The sequence below is a fragment of the Dipodomys merriami genome, unplaced genomic scaffold (assembly GCF_024711535.1).
Source record: "Dipodomys merriami isolate MVZ:Mamm:240054 unplaced genomic scaffold, mDipMer1.0.p SCAF_537, whole genome shotgun sequence".
In the NCBI taxonomy this organism is placed as follows: Eukaryota; Metazoa; Chordata; class Mammalia; order Rodentia; family Heteromyidae; genus Dipodomys; species Dipodomys merriami.
In genome coordinates this window covers 316,426-327,135 of record NW_027206110.1, presented here as the reverse complement: position 1 = coordinate 327,135, position 10,710 = coordinate 316,426, and the positions used below count along the sequence as shown (strand labels likewise).

The window sequence follows — 10,710 nt, the reverse complement described above, 5'->3', positions numbered from 1 at the left end:
GCTGGCAAAAGTGGTTAATTACTTGTAGAAAACTAAAGCTAGTTCCTTATATATCACCCTGCACCAGAATCAACTCGAAATGGATCAAAGACCTCAAAGTCAGTGCAGACACTCTGAAAACATTACAGGATGGAATAGGAGACACCCTAGGTCTCCTTGGCTCAGGCCGAATTTTTCTTAATAGAGACCTGGAAACACAACAAATCAAAGAAAGGTTGGACAAATGGGATTGCATGAAGTTGCAGAGCTTCTGCATGGCAAAGGACATAGCTAGCAAGATCAACAGAAAGCCCACGGATTGGGAGAAGATCTTCACTAGCCATACAACAGACAAGGGTCTCATATCTAAAATATACTTGGAACTCAAAAAATTAAATCCCCCAACAACAAATCCTCAAAGAAACAACTGCCCATTAAATAAGTGGGCGAAAGCCTTAAAGAGAAAATTCTCTGAATAAGAAAGAAGGATTTCCAATAGACAAATGAAGAAATGCTCAACATCCCTGGCCATAAAAGAAATGCAAATCCAAACAACATTGAGATACCACCTCACCCCAGTTAGAATGGCAAAAATCAAGAACTCTAACAACAACAGATGCTGGAGGGGATGTGGACAGAAGGGAACTTTACTTCATTGTTGGTGGGAATGTAAACTTGTTCAACCACTTTGGAAAGCAGTATGGAGGTTCCTCAAAAACTTCACATAGAGATCCCCTATGACACAGCAATCCCACTTTTGGACATTTACCCAAATGTTTACAAAAAAGACCACACTAAATCTACCTGCACAACTATGATTATTGCAGCATTATTTATCATAGCTAAGATATGGAATCAACCCAGATGTCCCTCAGTAGATGAATGGATCAAGAAAATGTGGTATATATAAACAATGGAATTCTATGCCTCCATCAGAAAGAATGACATTTCCCCATTTGTTAGGAAATGGAAAGACTTGGAAATATTTATATTAACTGAAATAAGCCAAGCTCAAATAAACATAGGTCCCATGGTTTCCCTTATTTTCAATATCTAGTATATGTATGAGTCAAGCAGAGGTCAGATAGTGTGATGTTAGGAAAATGAACCCTTAGATATATATTTAAAATTTTTTTTCTTTCATGCATTTGTTTCTAACGCATATAAAAGATTATTTCTTTGTTGCTTTGTATGTCCCTCCCCTACAGTATAACCCTTGCTTTCACTCTATTTGATGTTGGTATAATTTGAGGAGGGGATGGGGAAAAACAATTCGTTTAAATAAGGATACAGATGGATCAGGTGCAACAATGAGAAGTACATGTTGTCATGTCGAAAATGAACTTTACAACTTTGCTGTGGGGGGAGGATTGGGTGGGAGGCAGGGGGAGGCTGGGAAGGGATGTGAAGTGTAAACAAAGAAGAGGCTACAATGCTTGATAAGAAATGTACTCATTATCTTGCCCATGTAATTGTTACCCATCTGTACAGTATGTTCACAATAAAAATTTTTAAAAAAATTCAGAGTTGTATAGCTATTTAAAAAAAAAACAAGAATTTAGGTAGTCATACAAAGGACTTCTATTTTACTACTGCATTATACATTTTTTTCTAATGTTGGATACCAACATTAGAAAGCTATTAGAAAGCTCTTAAAGCCTTTATGTTGAATAGTGAGTTCTTTTACACTATAACATGGTATTTCCCAAATCATTGACATAGAAGGCATTGTTTCCTATTTTCTCATTCCTAGAATAAGCTACACATGAAGACCCCACTGGTCCTCATTTTCAGCCTCTACTTTTGAATACTGAGGAAAATCTTTCCTCTGCTCTCTATCAATTCCCTACTATGCAGTTCGAATAATTTAAAATAGTAAAAATGGAAAAAGAGAAAATAAATCATGGTGAAAAAACATATGCAGGAAATTCACCAGATTTTTCTGACCAGTTCAACCATTGTGAACTCTTGGTGAAATACGTGGACATCTCATTCCCACTTGCACTCAAAGTCCCTGGTTAGGAAATTTTGACGAAGACAAGGAAGAAGATGAAAAAGTGAGAAATGGTATCAATTGCAAGAAAAAAAAATATGGTGTAGGATCCAAGCAAATTTATTCTTTGGGATGTTGAAATTAATTGGCTTACTACCGTGTGTAGACTACTTTCCAAAAAGGCCACTCAGATGAATACTAGGGATGAGGATGAGTATAACCCTCTTCATTGGTAAGCCTAGAGTGGACACTTAGACATTGTCCATGAGTTGGTAGCGCAAGGCAGATATTCATGCAATAACTCTGAATGGCTGACAACCCTGCACAGTGCTTATATGTACAATAATATTAGAGTGGCTTCTTTCTTAATTCATCATGATGCAGATACCAATACCCAAAATAAGGCCTCTTGACTGCATTGCATCTTGCTGCTGGGAATAGAAATAGAAAAGATACTCTCTTGAACCATTATATCAAACCAGGTCTGAAGAAAAACTTGGAAGAAACTGCATTTAATATTGCCAAAAGGATAAGTATGTATCACTACCTCTTTGAAGTTGTGGAAGGCTGTACAAATTGTTCTCCTAAGTCATAATGGTTTGGTTAAGTTTCTTAAATTTCAAAAATGCCAGTCCATCCTTTGTGTCCCTTAATTTTTTTTCACAATACAAAGTAACAGCAGTATCTTACTTTAAAAATTCATGGATTCCATGGTATTCTTCCAAGTGAATTGCCTGACTTTGATGTCAAAATGTATTCAAGAGTTGTTTGTATACATCTATAATGATTTCTGCAGTTTGTGATTTTTTTAAATCAGAAATAATTTTAACTTATCTGTTGAAATGAATAGTATAGAAACTAAATTTTTTCTCGTAGTTTTCTGAAAAAAGTATATCTATGTTTGTATAATATCCATAATCTATTTCATTCGCTCCTAGATATAATACTTGGAATTCTACATTGTTATATAATGTACAGGTTCATTAATAAATGTGTCCTTTCACATTGCATTCCATATAGAAGAAATTTAAGATTTCTTTTTTTTCCTAGGTCCTTAAATTATTTTATTTCTTTGGGATAAAATTACAATGTTATCTAATTTCAATTTTTGTAAAGGTTATGCTATGTAAAGGCCTTTCTAAGGTGAAGAATTAATACACTGATGTCAAACTAACCTTTAGTTCCATAAATTACATGTATTTTTACATTTGTTTTTTTGTAATTAACTTTTTAATAACTGTTTTTCATTTCTTGCATCAGAATAATGAAAATTATGGAATACTTCACAAATTTTCATATCATCTTTGTGCAAGTGCCATGTTAAACTCTGTATCGTAATTTGGGTAGACCTGCTTCTGAAGCATGCAGTACCCTCTAAATTTAAGTACTTAATGTTGCAATCTTTATACAGTCATATATCCATGGTTCCCTATTTGTAACTAGGAACTCTTAATGTTCCTAAAAATGCTATTGATCTTATTTCTCTAAAATTCTGTGTATAGTGGAAAAAACATATCGTTTGGTCAATTACTCACATTTACAATTTTTTTCAGTGTCTATTTTGTCATTTTCAGTTTAAATTTGATCATACTTTGAAACCTTTTCAACTAAGTCCAAAGGTGATGTCTTTTCAGGTACTTATTTATCAACTCAGTTAGCTTTGTAGAGCTAATGGATTCAAAGTAAGCCTTACTTAAGAGCTACTTCTAAACTTCTGCAGCTTAAAATTTCCCAAATGAGGTCTTGCTGGGACAAATATCTACCTGAACCTTTACCCTTCTTCCATGTAGGAACAGACCAACCAGAATATCTTACCCTGACAGCATAGATTGTCTTACTGGAACAAAACTAATCTTAGTTACAAGGGATCATAGAGAGATGAACAGTTCAGACAGAATTGTTCAGAATGGAAGGTATTTTATCAAAATATAATTGTTTATTATACTTATCATTTCAAAAGTAGCTAAAGCCAAGAAGGTGAAAAAATTGTTCATATGCATGATTACCTACTGTTCTAGCCTGTCTATCATCCAACCTGGCAGGAATTTACACTACTGACTTTCTATCACCAAATATTTCCATAGCTCCTGGAGAAGACCATATGTTTCTCCTTGATATTAGGCCTTAAATTGGTAATGTTTCAATCATAGTTTTTCCTCTTAGCTCTAGGCTGTAAATCTACAAATGTTAAAGCTTTAAGTCTAAGTCTACCAAAAACTGAGGTAGAGATAAACGAATAATATTTTAAAACAGAGTTTCTTTTGATTCCCTAACCACAACACAATAATGCAAAACAATTTTTATTTTATATATGCTTATATATCTTATATTTATAGGTGCTGATTTTAAATTTCACACAGTGAATCTTTCTACAAAATAATTGAAGACTCATCTCAATTTCTCATTTCCTACATTATTTCAGGACCCCAATTCTTTACAAGAATTAGCAGAAATCAATTGTGAAATGCAAGGCAACTTAAAATGAAAGATGAGATCACAAAATCTGAAAGTACTGTAATATGAGTGAACAAAATCACAAATGAACACGATTATTTTTAGTACTCCTCTCCTAATCATTAATGAAAGATTTCAGTGCAGCCAAAAAAATAGTTTCTGTAGGGCTGGGAAGGTGGCTCTGTGGAAGAGCACTTGCCTTGCATGCCTGAGGCCCTGTGTTTGATTCCTCAGCACCACATAAGCAAAAAGAAAAAAGCCGGAAGTGGCGCTGTGGCTCAAGTGGTAGAGCGCTAGCCTTGAGCTGAAGAGCTGAGGGACAGTGCCCAGGACCAGAGTTCAGGCCCCACGACTGGACAAACCCCCCAAAAATAGTTTCTGTAATAATAGATACATAATTGGTCTACCAAAGCTAGGAATACTTGATTTAGAGGTCAAATATAATTTAGAATAGCATTAACTGGGAAGATCCTCAGTGCTTCAAAACACTGATAGTTCAGTAAAACTAGGTTCTGTAGTGTAAAAATGTTGTCATTCTCAAACCAATGATAACCTACATTTTATCTCCCTAACGTATATTCATTTTCAAATAAACTATTTAAAATCACATTTGCCAAAATAACCTTGACATGTAGATGATAGTGACTTTACAAGGTTTTCAAGTGTAGGGAGCAAGTTACAATAGAGTTGATTTACCTACCCAGCACTAATACCAAACAAGTTAAACCATTCATTAAAGTGTAGAAATAGGACCCCTCACCATTTGTGTTGTTTAGTAGGTGCCTTCCAGAAATGTGTTAAATAGATCAGCCTCCCATATTTCAAACACAAATATTAGCTAACAAAGTAAATTTCATCAAATAAGAAGGTACATTTTAAAAAGTCACTAATAGCTGCCTTATCATGTGTTGGTTTATGTTTTCCCTATCTGTCTAACATAGTAAGAAATATGATTTTAAGTCTTGAATATGGGTACTGATGAGAGATGTGATAAACAAAATCTGTCTTCTATTTCTGTCATATTCCTCTAAGAAGTAAATTTTAGTTTTCTTCTTTTTCCAAAACTTATAGGTAGTAGAAAAAATTATCCTATGTAAAATAAAATAATCACACTATTTATAAAAACTGGTAGTTAGGAATAAATTCTAAGCCTTTTTTAAACTTCCTTATTGATTAAAGATTAATCTTCCAAATGAATGAGAATAAAATCATGTCTAAGTGCTTAACATCTCCAGTCTTGCAAATTGTTATTGCAGATGAATGAATTATGGAAATATAAGCTGACAACAGGTCAAGTGTATGTGGGAGTGAAACTCCATGGAATGCATATAAACCTTTCAAAGTATTAACAGGCAGTTTAACAGAATGACTATCAGGAAATTGAAAGCAGAGAGGAACAATAGTCAAGAAATAGAACGAATGAAAAATAGAACAAGGGGCAAGTACAGCTAGAATACTCAATGTACATATGTAATAAAGGAAGTGCTAAATCTGAACTCAATCTTGGAGAAAGGGTTGGTTGAGGTTGATAGAAGGAGTGACTCTGATCCAGGAGCATTGGACAATTAGATGGACATATTTAATTGTAACACACTTGCACAACCTTTTGAAACTCACTTAAAAACAACAATAAAAACACACAAAAATCACAACCAAACAGCAATCTCTAGAGAGTATGAATATGACCTCTCAAAATTTTAAGCAGTTAATGAAGGGCGGTCTTTGGAAAAGCAAAGAAAGCTGTTCAAAGAGGGAAGCTTGGGGTAGGGGAGAATTTTGAACAGATTTAAAAAGATTGTCTAAGGTTATAAATCACCTATAGCTACTGCAAATATTTTCTTCTGCGAGTGCTCTTTGTCTGAACTGGATACTCCAGTCCTGAGGCACACTTGATAGCTTGTGAAGAAAGAATGGAAGAAGCAAGATCAAGAACCTATTACTCCACTGGAGAGAAAATAGTCCTCTATGTTTCCTCTCAATCTCTTCACTACTCCATTTTCATACTTTTAATAACGTCATGTGATTTTGAATTTTCTTTCCTTCTTTGTTCTCACAAAGTAATTGTTCAAAATAATTCATTAAATATTATTTGCCATTATTTTCTATCATGCTGTTCACTTGTTCAAGCGAGTCCATTAAACTTCCCCTTTTCATTTGGTTGCCACGAAAACCCAACAGCTATGTTAATGAGGATCAACACTACTGCAAAACTTTGTCTCCAAAAATCCAGTCGAAGAACCTATAATCACAACTATTTGGCTATAATTTTTTTTCATTTTTCTTTTACCTTGAAATTTTCTTGTGTCTAAAGTGCCCACAAAAATAAGTACTCAACCACTTTTTGGTTCAATCACTTCTAACCTCAATGATATATTTTGCTAAAAAGATATTTAGAGGAAACATAAGAATACTCCACTATTATCATCTCTCTTAAGACTTTTATCTTCTCTCTTAAGACTCTCCTTAGATACCATATCAGGAACAGTGAAGATATTCTTTGCAAAATTATTAAAATAGATTATTTTCCTCTTGGTCTTGTATTTGCTCAACATGATATATGGAGAAGAATAGAGTTAAATCACCGATTCCTTGGATGACATTGTCTGTTACAAAGGACAATACTTCTATGTCCTACTTCTATGTCCTCCTCTTAGCTCTTGCTTGATTTCCAATTAATCACAACTTCTTGGCTTCAAGTCTAGTGAAGCTGAAGGACTATAAGACGTCCCCCACTGCTACATCTTCATGGTTTCTCTTTGAAAACTCTTTTACTTGGAGGTGGAATTTATTGTCATGTCTTCATTCAATTTGTTCTTCATTATACTGAGCCAAACAGGCTCTGTAAAATCTCTTTAGGTATCAAAAACATTAAGACAATCTATATCAAAAAGTTTTGGTCCCCTCCATTGCTGAAACCAAAATGCTTAGCTAGGGTTTCTAATAACGTGTTTTCTTACCTTTTCAATTTGCTCAATTCTTTTCTGATCCCCAAACTTTCTGGCTTATGTAAAAAAAGAAGTCTTCACTATCTCATGTTAATAAGGATATTATATTTTTTAAGCTACTATGAAATGTGAAATCACTGGTTTGAAGTATCCAATCAGATTTTTTTCTGTGTTTCAGTGCTTCACATGCAAAGACATTGTGGAAAGTATTAAAACAGAAAAGTGTAAACTCAATACGTTGTTTCATTGTGAAGGGCGCTTTCTCCCTAAATATTTTGACTCAAATTATCTTTTTAAGGGAATTACTGTTTAGTAATTAAAGGTCAATTCACAAATTATGATGTCTTATTTTTTTTTAAAAAAAAAAAGCTTTGAATTTAAATTCAATTACAACCTTGTTTCACGCAGTAAGAGTATATTTCCTGGGTAAGGACAATTCTCATGGGAACCTACAGGATTTACAGCAAGGTTTGTGAGGTTTGTTTGTTTACTGTGAAAATGAGCCAGCTTACCCACATTGCTCCTTCTCAGCTAAGTCTCCATGAATTTCTTTGCATGAAAGCCTATTTTCTCAGGCAATTTTAAATTTTCTTAATAGGCTAAGTTAAAATTTTGAACAATTAACATTTACCTGTCATAATTTTAAAACTCTTTTGAAATTCCTTTATCAGAATCGCGAATTTACCAATCCTAATTCCACCTTTACCATCAAAAACAGTTAACATGTTGTTTTCATGATATAATACCCATGAAAGTATTATTTTCCAGTGACTTTGTTATGCTTATATATGAACATGATGCTGAGCAAAATGAACTCTAAGATATGGAAAGAGATATTTATTTGCAGTTGTTTTTAATGTACTATGTGATTTCTATATTCCTTGGGTTTTTCCCCTATGGTTTATCTCCTACTGTGTTTGATTTTGGTACCCTGTGTATTGTGTATACATTTACCTTAATTAGGGAAGGGAAGAGGAACAACAAAATGGCGAGATAAAGGAGAAAAGGAAAACCAATGCAATAGCAATACTCAGAAGACAATATGTTGGAAATGTACATTACAACTTGTGAGGGGTATTGGGGTGAAGTAAAACTGTGAGAAAAATGAGAGAGGAGATAATAAGTTTGAAAAGTTATGTATTCACTGACTTACAATTGCTAAACCACTGCACATCACTTTCACATTAAAATTAAATTAAAAAAAAACAGCATGAAATAAAATTTCACTGTATTGGTATAGTAAATATTGTTCTTTATGTATTAACTTTTAAAAAATCAGTACTATTTGGCATCTAATTTGAATGAATTATCCCTTCTTTATGGGAGGGCCACCAACTTGAATGTTATCCAACTAGACAATTTTTTCACAATATACTTGCCAATATTTTCAAAAAAGAATTAACTAGTACTTTCTCATATTAAAACCGAAAACCGTTTAATTCTATGGAAACCCATAACTTTTAAAAGTAAATAAGTTTTTAAGAGGAAAGAATATGTATGTTCTTCAAAATTCCTATGACTAATAATTACTCACTTTAAAATTCTGAACATTCCATACCTGAGAGATTCAAAATAGTACCTGTTTCCATGTCATGTAATTCTGCAATAGATGCATTTTCCAATGGGGTGTTACAGATTGAGAAGTGAACAGAAAAATAGCCACATTCTGGTATAGGATAAAACTGTAAAGCGTCGGTTATAATTAATTCTTCAAGAGTAAGCAATTGTTTATCAGATTAAGCTATTATTTCTATGACCATCAATCCCATAATTTATGCCATAAAGTCATCCTAGACCAACAGTTTTCAACTTGTATGGTGCACCTCAAAATTCCCTTAATTCACATCACAAATATCTTATCTCTATTGGGAAAAATACTACACCTCTGCTAATGTGATGCCCTCCGTGTTCTGGACAGAACACCACAATAAACTGGGTTGCAACATTTTTCCTCACCTGGTATTCTTGCAAATATTATTTATATTTATATTTTTTTAAGTACCATAGATATTCAGCATGCTAAGATCGGAAGATTAAAGTTCAAAGCCCATGAGGCAGGAAGGTTCCCTAGACTCTTATCTCCAATAAACTTCTCAGTAAAAGCCAGACACAAGTGGTACTGAGGTTGAAGTGTTAGGGCACAAGCCTTGAGCTTAACAGGCTCAGAGACAGTGTCCAGGTCCAGAGTTCAAGCCCCATGACAAAGCAATAAAACAAAAACAAAAATAAAAACAAACCCCAAACCTAGCATTTTTCTCACTGTATACAGAGGCACGTAATTAAGGAAATTGCTTCTTGTGTTACATACAGGTAGAAGAAAGATGTCACACAATTATTCTCTTCATACCATGTTATATTAAAGTCTCAAAAAATTGCTTTTTCTAAATTTATAAATTAGTATCATCAATTTGTTGGCAACTCGGTCTACATTATTCATATTATCATTTTCTACATGAGCAGTTAGAATTATCTATTAACTGAGTTCTAATTATAACTCTCTTGAAACAATATGCTAGGCAAATAGAATGCAAGAAACATTTATAAATTTGTCAATTAAACCCTCTACCTAAAAAAAAATGTAGTATCCTATAGAATATGAAATTACAAACGAAACCAAAGTATTTTTTGAAGTCTTAACTCTAATTTAGCAAGAGCTATAAAGACCTACATTAGATGAACTTTGCTATTCCTCCAGGCTTAAGCTTTTGTAATCCTTCATCCTTTCCTTGGAACCTAACAGAATGATGATTACTTACTTTTCAAATTTTGGATGGGAATCATGAACCATTTTGCATCTATGAATGTTCTGTAATGAAGAGAGCATTTAAAACACAACTGAGGGTTATATACCAGTTGCATTTCAATAGAAAACTTGGCTTTTCAAACCATAATGAAGAAATTAGCCCAAACTTCCAACAGTGCATTCCTATCTTGTTTGGTTTGTTTTATTAAGACAAAATTATACTACCTGCTTCAGGGAAGGTATCAGTAATAATTACAGTCTCTAATCTCCTGTCAGTCTGAGTGCTCGAATTAAAGGCTTGTATCACATTGCCCCACCATAGTTTCTTTCTTTATTTACTTATTTGTTTGTTTGTTTATTTTTGGGTCCGGTAATGGGGCCTGAACTCTGGGCCTGGGTGCTGTCCCTTAGCTCTTCAGCTCAAAGCTAGCACTCTACCACTTAAGCCACAAAGCCACTTCCAGCTTTTTTCTTTTTGCTTATGTGGTGCTGAGGAATCAAACCCAGGGCTACATGAATGCAAGCCAAGCTCTCTACCACTGAGCCACATTCCCAGCCCCTTCTTGGTTTATTTAATCTAGATACAGATTAGCAAT

General features: G+C 33.8%; 1 pseudogene; it reads right to left on the bottom strand.

Annotated features, from left to right (window-relative positions):
• Window positions 1-3,239: 3,239 nt before the first annotated feature.
• LOC138811587 (U6 spliceosomal RNA) lies at window positions 3,240-3,336 on the bottom strand (annotated as a pseudogene).
• Window positions 3,337-10,710: the final 7,374 nt, after the last annotated feature.